This window comes from Anopheles aquasalis, chromosome 3, assembly GCF_943734665.1.
Source record: "Anopheles aquasalis chromosome 3, idAnoAquaMG_Q_19, whole genome shotgun sequence".
NCBI classification, from domain to species: Eukaryota; Metazoa; Arthropoda; class Insecta; order Diptera; family Culicidae; genus Anopheles; species Anopheles aquasalis.
The window spans coordinates 57,581,049-57,591,048 of record NC_064878.1 but is presented as its reverse complement, the minus strand read 5'-3'; the positions used below and the strand labels follow the sequence as shown (position 1 = coordinate 57,591,048).

Genomic DNA, 10,000 nt, shown 5'->3' with positions numbered 1-10,000 from the left:
CAGCCTACTGCGCAGTTCTGCTTCATTTTCCAAAAAAACAAAACCCGTTTTGGCATGCTTCATGATCATGTGCGAGATGGCGTGATGGTGGATTGCAGTAACCCTCTCTCTACCACGGAAACGCCACACGTTGTCATGGCACAACACTATGGAGATTCCTCTCTCTCTCCTCTCTAGGTCAACGAATAGATAGCATTTGTAAAATTCCTTAAAGCATCGTAAACATCGCAATACATTAAATAAAACAATAAACGTGAGCATCGCTTTCCTCAACAAAAAAAAACATGGGGAGTGTAAAATGCAATACACATCACACACCACAGTAAATGCAATCTTATCTCGCCAAAAGAGGCGAACTTCCGACCGACCGACCATGGGAGGACAAACGAAGCATATAACCTTGGATGCACTCAGAAACTGGGTCTCTGTCTTTTATCAACCCTGGCCGCTCTGGCTGGCTGGCGTGTTTTCGAGCTGCATGGCGTGGCGCGAAGTAAACGGGAAGCGTGAAACGGCGAGAAGAAGAAGAGGAAGGAAGGAGCATAAAACTGCATCCAAGGATACGAAACGGTAAAAACGGACGAAGGAGGCATCGGTAAAGCCAGAAGCAAGCAAGCAGGCAGACAGACTCAGGGCGGAGCAAGAAGACAACTCGAAGCGATGTCGAGACGACGAACAAAAAAAAACGAAGAAAGGTCCAACAGGAAACCCGACTTGCACTGACACATGCAAGTCTCTCCTCCAGTCCAGTCTGGCGATGCAGCGCGGCTTCGTCGTGTGCAGGAAACATGGTGGAAGGCGATTCGATAGAGGGTCAAAACAACAACATCAGCAGCAGCAGCAGGCGCTGCAGAGCCAACGAGAAAGAGAAAGAGAGCTGGAGTCCAAGGAATGATGATGATGAATGATCAGCAGCAGCCAGCCGGAGTCGAGACTCGTAGCAGACGGCGGCGACGGACACGAACAGAGATGACCCGAGACCCCCGAGAAGCACCATACACAGAGAATCGCGCAGAATCGAAAAAAAAAGAAAAGGCGCCCAACAGCCAATACACGAAAGATGAAGCGAAAACGAAGAAGGAAGCGTACGCGCGCGAGACGGCGGCAGCGCGTCGGCTCTCGGACCCGGAGAGAACAGCACATTGTTGAGGTAGGTCCACGACGGCCGCCAGACCAAACATGCAACCCCGCAACGCATCGTCGTCGTCGTCATCATCATCATCCCCCACATGACAACGCCTAGCAACGAACGAACGAACGAACGAGCGTGTGTTTGTGGCGCGAGCGAAAGCATGATGGCGCGAACGGGATGCTAGAGACTTGATCAGGTACACCACCCCCTTCACATCGCCCTCGCCCTTCTCCTCATCTTCTCTCGGGTCTCTCTGCTTCTTCTCTTTACGCGCGGTTCGCGCACTGTGAGACAACGCCACCCCGGATGCCATCTCGCTTAGAATGCGATCCTGCGCTGCTCTCGAGACTCGAGAGTTTCTCGAAGAAAAGGGAAACACATCTGACGACGAAAATGTTTTGTTCGTTTGCTCCACCACCATCACCATCACAAGCAGCAATTCATCAGGGTGTGATGGGGGCAGCAGCTGCCGCTTCTGGAAGGACATTATCGCTTTATCGCATTATGTTGGTCATCATCACTGCTGCGACGCTGCTGGGGAGAGCCTTCGTTGAGCACACATGGCGCGTCGCGATGATCGTAGCAACACGCGCGCACTTTAACGCTCAGCTGCCGTCGTGTCGAGAATAGTGCGTGCGCGCCAACGGACGGTTGTCTTGTGTTATTTGGTGGCAGGCACGGTCTCTACACAGTGTTTTTTGGCGCCCAACCAACGGGCCCAAGGACTCAACAGATGTTAATGTTGAACACGTTATTTTTTCTCCACGGAAGGGGTGCGCACCACACATCAGAAAGAGGAATTGGGGAAAAGATCTTAAGAAGAGTTCATTTGAAGAGTAATTAACAATTCCGGGACCCTGAGGCCAATCGGTGGCCGCTCACATTCCTCTAACCGAGCACACGACGATGGAGCGGTAATACAATTATGCTTAATACAAACCATCCCTCCTCTCACTTGCCCCTCTTTACTAATCCCTTTTTTCTCGATTGCGTCTTAACTTTAGCCCCTCATCATCGAAGTTAACCCGGTGCGCGGTGCGCGGCTTTTGCTCTTTGTTTTGTAATGCCAGATCGCCACTTCATTTTGCATTCCATTTATTGATGTGGGGGGGGGGGGGGGGGGTTGGTCTTGCACCTTTTCCACCGAACTCGAAGGGGTCATTGTATTTCCAAGTTGAACCATCTGCTGTACCTCAACACACCCGGCCGGCCAGTCGGTCGGCAAACCGGCCACCAGCAGCACCAGTAACAAACCACCACCACCACCACCGTGTGCACCAATTTTCCAATTGTCTGCCACCCCAGTGGCAGCTGCTGCACCATCGGTTGATGCACCGTCGTCACTAGTGCAGCAGCAGCAAGGCTGGTGGCCATCGGCGATGGAACGCAGCACGCAAAAGATGCACAACGATATGCGCCGCGCGCAGCCGCCTTTTCTTGGACATATTTGTTCGCTTTTGTAAATGTGCAGGGTGCGCATTTTTGCAGGTTGGCACTTCTGCTGCTGCTGCTGTGGGTTCCTTTTTTGTGCATCGAAGGAGTCGGGGCAAGTCAGCGTCTGCTGCCAGATGTTGCCAAGATGTGGTTTTGTCTTATGGCGGCAACAGCACCCGGTGTATCCTTCGGGGACGAAAGGCAGAAGAGACTTTTGGCTTTTTTAAGAAACCGCTACAACCCCGCTGAGCTGTTATTCAGATTGTAACCAGCCCGGGATTGTATGAAACATGCAAGGAATCGTATTGTTTTAATTTCATAATAGAAATAAGTGAAAAAAGTACGTTCTTCCGAGACTCCTGACTATCAAATTCCTTCCGTTGCCTACTAAGAATCCATCACATCGTAGAGACGTATCTTTTTCTGGTAAAAGTCGATTCGAACAATGCTTGCTGCGAGCTTAGACGAGCAGATTGTAAAGTTCCATCCGGAAACGACGAAATCACCGATTCAATCGGAGATAAACGTTCGTTCCGCTCGATCCACCTTCTCATCCGGAGGTGATCGAGCGAGAGCGAGCGCGTGTCCGGGCGAGATCCGTGATAAATTGGCCAAATGGCCAACGAAGGTGGGGATGATAAACTACGCGCGACACCGGGGTGAGGAGGCCGGATGTACGTGAGCAGGTATCCAAACGAAGGAACACAAATGCCACCGCGTGCTCCTTCTCTTCAAAACGTTACGATGATGTTCCCCCATTGGACTATCTGTAAAATTCAACTCGATACGACGTCTTAACCGATTTTTACGTCTGACGTCGCATCATTTGAAAGCAAAAGCTGCTTTACAAAAAGTCACGAAGGATTGCAAACGCAGCACATGAAACGCGCTTACCAATGGAAAACATTCAACTGGCAGATAGGCCAACAGGAGCAGGGCGAGGTGAGAAGACAAATACTAACTTGCCTGCGGTACATGATGTATCTTTAGCGCCGCGTTTTAATGCTTAATATGAACACACATTTGGACAGGACTTGATGAAGGAACTGGCTACCTTCCAGGATCAGAATCAGAACCAAGATCATGGCATCAATTCCCGAAGATTAGAGGAAACCTCTTCTCATTTCAAGTTCACGCACTAGAACAAGAGAGATCACGCAACACATCTCCTTGGGAGAAGCCACCACCAACTTGCACACAGCTTGAGGAAGCTACGAACCGAAGTATAGATAAACACAGAGCCTGAAATAGCACAAATCGAAGCGGAAGAAGGTAGACGATCAACGATCGACGATCGACATGGTGTGTGCGCGTAGGAGAGAAAGAAAGAGGACGCTCTGTTGATGTTCTTTCTAAACATAAATAAAAGGGGAAGAAATCGAATGGAAAACGATGCCAAGCTGCTAACACCTCCGCACCGGGGGTGGGGAGTAAGGTAGAGGAGGATGATGAGAAGCTTACGCACCACATACCAACGAGAGGAAGAACCATTCGTGGGCCGTGGTCGTGGTTGTTGTTCTTGGCATTATTTTCATCCGCCATGCGGGCACACCAGATTTCCAGAACGGACGGAGCACGCACACAGAGACACGCGTGTAGAGTGGTGGTGGGATGATTTTGGTGGTGTTTTATGAGGGAAGAAGAAGCAGAAGCTTGAGCCAGGCGCACGATCTTCACTCCGTTGACGACGATGACGGTGACGACCATCTGCCGACGATTTTGGTAAAGTGTTTCTCCTCGGTTGGCCCACCCTGTACGGTATGCAGCACATGTGTTTCGCTGGCTGCCCGTGATGACGGCAATGATGATGATTATTCATACTTATGGACGTAAGAAGCGTCCCTTCTTATCGGGATTCCTTCTTTTGCTCCCTTTCCTGCCCTCGCTTTCTGTAGCTTCAAGGCCAAGAACCACAAATCAAGAGTCGAACCTAGGCAGTGCCCGCATTGCTAACACCGATCCATATGCTGTGACCTCCTCTTTCTGCCCATCGTTCCCAGGCAGGAGCTTCACCATTTCGCAATGCTTTTTATCAAAAAGTCCATAATGGACAGAACCACACCTTTACGGGGAATATATGGAACATTACGTGGAAAAATCCAATCGGTGAAGAACTAGAAATCTCTCTGTTGGTAGATGATAGGGAATCCTCATCTCTCTCGACGTTATCTGCGGAAATATTGGGTTTTTTTGGGTTGTAGCTGCTCACCTTATCGCAAAGGTGTTTACGTTTGGCAAATGAAGAGCCACGAAGCGTTTTGTTTGATCGAATTATTATTAAGCTACTTCGTGGTATTATTAGCTCTTTAGGCAGCTACCAGATCGTAGCAAATGAAGAGGCACATTACGGTGTACTAACCAGGTACTGGAGCCCAATTAAACGAGGAACTAAATTCCACCGAAGACACTACAATCCAAAAAGCAAAGGCACTCGCCTTTTGATCAATTCATCGCAGCTGCAAGAGCGCTTCCATCACAGTAGACTGTTGCGAGATTGGTTTTGCAAACAAAGCGAATAATCGTTTGATAATTTAATTAAAGAAAAAATACAGCAAACCATGAGTTGCTAGCATGAGTAAGCTAGCGCGTAAAAAGACGCAACGCAAAAGGGCTTGCGGGGGTGAAGAAAATTACAATAAATTTCCATTCCCTGCAACACATTCTTCCACAACAATATTGGCCCAATATTGGCCACCGATTAATGGAATGTGGTGGTGGTGGTGGTGCCACCGCTCCCGGGAGCAGCAGAGTTCTTGTCAGCAAATCCCGGAATGCATACGCTGTTCTGTGGCGGCGTCATTGCAAAGGGGGTGATGTTGTTGTTGTTATTGTCCTGCTCCACCTCCACGATCGGTTGTGTTGTGTTATGATGCGAAGAGGGTGACGGACCACACGCATGCGCTCGCACACTTTCCGACCCCAAAAACGTAACCGTTTCTCCACCCAACAAAATCCAGCAGCAGGAACATTAAAAACGACGACACAAATTCCCAAACGGCTCTGCATAGCCATCGGCCAATGCAATGCTCTCTGTGTGGCACGTGACACCCTGGATGGGGGTGATGTGGTTTGATAGCAAACGGTGAAACAACTCCTGGTTCTGAACAACAAGGGGAGCAGCAGCAGCAGCAGCAGCAGCAGCAACACGGGGAGTTTAGTCACCTCCTCAACTACGCCGCAATTCCGTGCGCGCACGGTCCCTGGAGTAGTAGTGGTGTCATGGTGTGCGTGCTGGTGGTAGTGAATCGGATCTTTTTGGCAGAATTTAAGGATTCATTGACCCCGAGAGAAGAACGTTGCAGGATAACGCCACCATCTCCACCCCCGGGCGTTCTGCGTGTCATTACCAACACACCACCCCCTCACCCTCGTGTGCTCGACACACGACACGATGGTGGCGCGCCCTAGTTTCGCGCGCGTTCGGTCGGTTAGGGGAGAGAAACAAACCTAACGACGGCGCCGCCTTCTTGGATCAAACAAGAAAGAGACAGGGTTAGCGAGATGGTACCAGGGAGCAAGCGAGATGGTGTGCGTGGTACGAAGAAATTTCAATAACAACAGAGACCGGAAACGTCTTGCGTCTTAAGAGATATGGGCCGGTCCGAGATGGTCGACCCCTTCTTCTTCGCCCAAACTTTGGATCAGAGGCGCGGGAACCATCAAGCCACTGCTGCGCTGCTGCTGCTGCTTCGTGAACCGGAAGGTTTTTGGCAGTTTCAGTGCTTCGAGAACCTCTTCTTCATGATCCCCGACCATCACCACACGCGGCGTTCACCCCGAACATCTAGAACGCAAAAGTTCGTCTTCCCCCTTCACCACCGTCACACACCGGGGGTTCGTGGGGGAAACCGAACGACCACAAGGAGAGAGGAAAACCACCGAGTAGTCCTGGGGTGTGTGTCCTGATGCCCTGTGTGCTGTCTCTCCCGGGGATGGTTTTTCGGGGCATTTCTAGGGATGCGCGTGCGGCAAACGAGAGTACACACGATTCGACCGGAAGAGGTCAATGAACTCTTTGCTGGACGTGGAATCAAGCGGATTTTCGGGATCTTGGAAGAATGTGCAGGACACACATCGATGTCGACATACTGTGCCGCGCCCTCCCGAATTTAAACGATTGATGAAGACTACATTAAGTTATTAAGAACTTTCTCTAAATGCAAGTTACATTTCACTCCGCCTGAGTCTGCCTGTTTGGCGCTGATGCAACTACTGGTTTTTCGCCCATCATGTAACCAATAACAACTCGTCGGCGCACTAGCATTGAAGTCACACGGCAACGCTCTAGCAACCAAGCCCGCCTGCCTGCCTGCCTGCCTGCCTGCCTGCCTGCCTGCCTGCCTGCCTCTGGAGGGAGCTGCAGCTTTACGTATATATGGGTTGCCGTTGGCAACAATGACCACGCAAGAATGCGGCGCTCTTCCCATGAACGAACTGCTTGCTTGGATGAATTGAACAAGGACAGATCGGTGTAGGGGAGGAGATGATCCATCATCGTCCTCTACCACAATGAGCGATACTCTTCTTTTCCCTAAAAACCCGTGAACGACGGCGGCGGCCTCCGGTCGGTCGCGCATCCCGTGTGTTTCGCGTAATCACACGCTTTCCCATAACTTTCACTCTTACGCACACAAACACACGCGCACGACGACTCAATCACGACCAAGTGTTCGCCGCCGCCGCCGGCCATCTCTCTTCTCTCGGGGCCATCCATGGTCCTCTCCTCCTCCGCGCCATGGTTGGGATGGGATTTTGGGAAAGTGCAATGGCGATAAGAGAAGACCCTAGGCGCCACCACCAATGCGTGCGCGAGATGTATTTCGCGTCACTTTACGTTACCCTACCTTGACTGTGGCCGACACCTTGGTGCGCCTGTTGGTGGCTCGCGGTTCCAGGAGAGATATAGGTCGGACAGCAGCACAACCAGCTCCTTCTCTTCGCCACCGCCGTCCCGCGTCACGAGTGTAGGCCGCGGCCGCGGAAATGTTCTCCACCTCCACCACACAGAGACACACACACACACACAAACACGCACACACTTTACACTCAATTATTGTCGAAAACTGTCGTAGCGTCGAGCGTCCACCACCTTAATTGATGCAGTCCGTCGTTTTCGTCGTCACAGCACACTACACTCGGTGGCGCATCCTTTGCATTAAAATCGTTCCGGGAGCCGCAACGCACCGCCAACTGGATTTCGGGGGGAGAGATCTACTGCTGCTGCTGCTGAGTATGCGTTTACTCTTCTGCTGATGCGTAAAACACAAACACAAACAAAACGCAGCAAAAGATGTTGTTAAATAGAGAGAGAACAACTCTGATTAGTGGCGATTCCTGGTTTTTTTTTTTTGGTGGTATTCCCACCGCGTACACGCGTCCCAGGGTCACGCGCGCGCGGTCCTATTCCCGCGTTCCGTCGTGTCTACGTTGCGGTGCACTATCAAAATGATCTACCCACTATTTTTGGGGTCGCGTCGTGCTGCGCCTTTTTCCCCGAACTGCGCCCCCGCCCGGCGTGGCGCGGTTGTTGGTTATCGAGAGGAGTTTGAGTCTGCAAAGCGCACGGTACGCGGCCACACGCGTGTGTATATGTGTGTGTGTGTGGGTTTGCGGGTGGTTTGCTTTCTTCGCCTTTCTCTCCCCTTTGAAGTTCTTCTCCTAGCGCGCGGTGCGTAGTAGAGCTACGCGCTGCGAACCGAAGAAACCGCGAGTGTATGTGTCGCCCCTTTGGCCGCGTGCGGTGTGCGTGGTAGGTGCGCGCACAATTCGAGGCTATTCCCCTTTACTTTTTACGCCCAGAGAATTGTCCGGAGTATGGTGGCGGCTGGAGGCGACACCGGCATCGGGGCCGGGAGATGATTTTTCCACGACGCAGCAACCAGCGTGCAGTGGACACACGGTTCCCCCCCTCTCTCGCGCTGGCCTTTAAAAGGCCGCGATTCTTCCACTTTCACTTTCCCACTTTTTCGGAGGACGGTCGCTTCAGAAAAGCAGCGAAAAACCAAGTAACCTGGGGAGAAGAAAAGACCGAGCGTAGGAACGCAACGCGCAGCAGAAAGTCCGCGGTTGCCCCACCAAGACGACGTTGTGGATCTCCCGTTCCTCAGCGTTCGTCGCCGTCTTTGACCGGTTGGTGGCTTACTCTATGCGTGTGCGTAGAACGGCGACGCAACCACACCCTGTGGCTATTGTGGCGGGGGGGCACGTACATTATGTTTTTGGACATTAAATTGTGTCTTCCTTGCATTCCCCGTGGAAGGGGATACATCACTTGACCAGCAATCGTCACCTTCTGCCCTCCATTTAACATCGCAGCGCAGCAGCAACGGCGACAGCCGACAGAGGAGAAGTTTGCTTTCTCTCCTTATCTCAAAAAACGGGTGGGTGCACACGCGAGGGTGATGCGGTGCAGTGCAGTGCGGTGCCGCGGCCAGATTCTTTCCACCCCTTGCCCCTCTTCCTTTGAAGCCACACAATTCGACGGTACTTTCACAGTGTCGCCGCGGCCCTCGTCGTGCTGCTCTCCCTATTCCGCGCACATCGCTTCTTTCTTCCTTGCTCTTTCTCTCATCCAATGGGAGGTAGCAGCGTGTATTTCGTATTATTGTGACGCAGCGCAATCCCATACCGCGCGGTTTGTCGCGGTGCTGCTGCTGCGCCTGCTGTTGGTGGTGGCCGTTATATTTACCATGCACACACGCAACCGTGAGCCAAGCCAAGGCGACGAGTGGGAAGCCAGAAGAAAAAGGGTGGGGGAAGAAGAAGGTGAGAATAAAAATACAAAATGGGAACTAATCGCGTGTACCGCGTGCACTCTGCTCCAATTTCGTCACGCTCGCCTGCTCTTCTTATCCTCCGCCGGTGGGGTTGTTCAAGAGTATTTACGCACGAGGTGCACATGTGGTGCACGCACACCATCCAGCAGGTGAGCACAATTCCTGCCGGCATTGGAGTGGGCATACCACATCGGTAACTCTATTGTTTTTATCGCAGCGACAACATAACCTGCAACAGCCGCTCGCGGACGATCGTCATGACAACTTTCGTCGCCGGTTGGTATGCAGTGCAGTACAGAGTGTGTGCTGTACACCAAAGCACACTTTGACTACGAGTCACGCGGGAACAGCAACGAAAGTCACCGCCTAAATCCCTCGGCCAGATGTCCCCCACCGTACCGAGGTATCCGCACAATCCTTTAATCTTTCGCTGGTGCTGCTGGTTTGTGGCTTTCAAAATGGTGGTTTGCTGCTGGTGGTGGTAGCTGGATAACGTGCTCTGGGGCGCGGAAGAAACCCAGATCGCGCGTAAAAACCGATTAAAATCACGTAAAACCCCCCTCCAGACGAATCACTCATACACACGCGCGGTCGCGACTCGCGACCAATGCCGGCGGTTGTTATTGTTGTGTTTCGGGGGAACAAAAAAAATATCGGT

General features: G+C 51.9%; 1 protein-coding gene across 5 annotated transcripts in view; it reads right to left on the bottom strand.

Annotated features, from left to right (window-relative positions):
* Positions 1-10,000, bottom strand: part of LOC126575330 (protein wech) — an 18,340-nt gene that overhangs the window by 7,464 nt on the left and 876 nt on the right. For 3 of the 5 annotated variants that reach the window (XM_050235963.1, XM_050235965.1, XM_050235967.1), the window contains exon 2: positions 7,411-7,812. The exons of 1 other annotated variant lie outside the window; for it this stretch is intronic. The gene's annotated coding sequence lies outside the window, so the exon portion shown is untranslated. Of the gene's footprint in view, positions 1-7,410; positions 7,813-8,024; positions 8,050-10,000 lie in introns of those variants that run through there. One more of the 5 variants, XM_050235964.1, reaches the window with a different exon arrangement.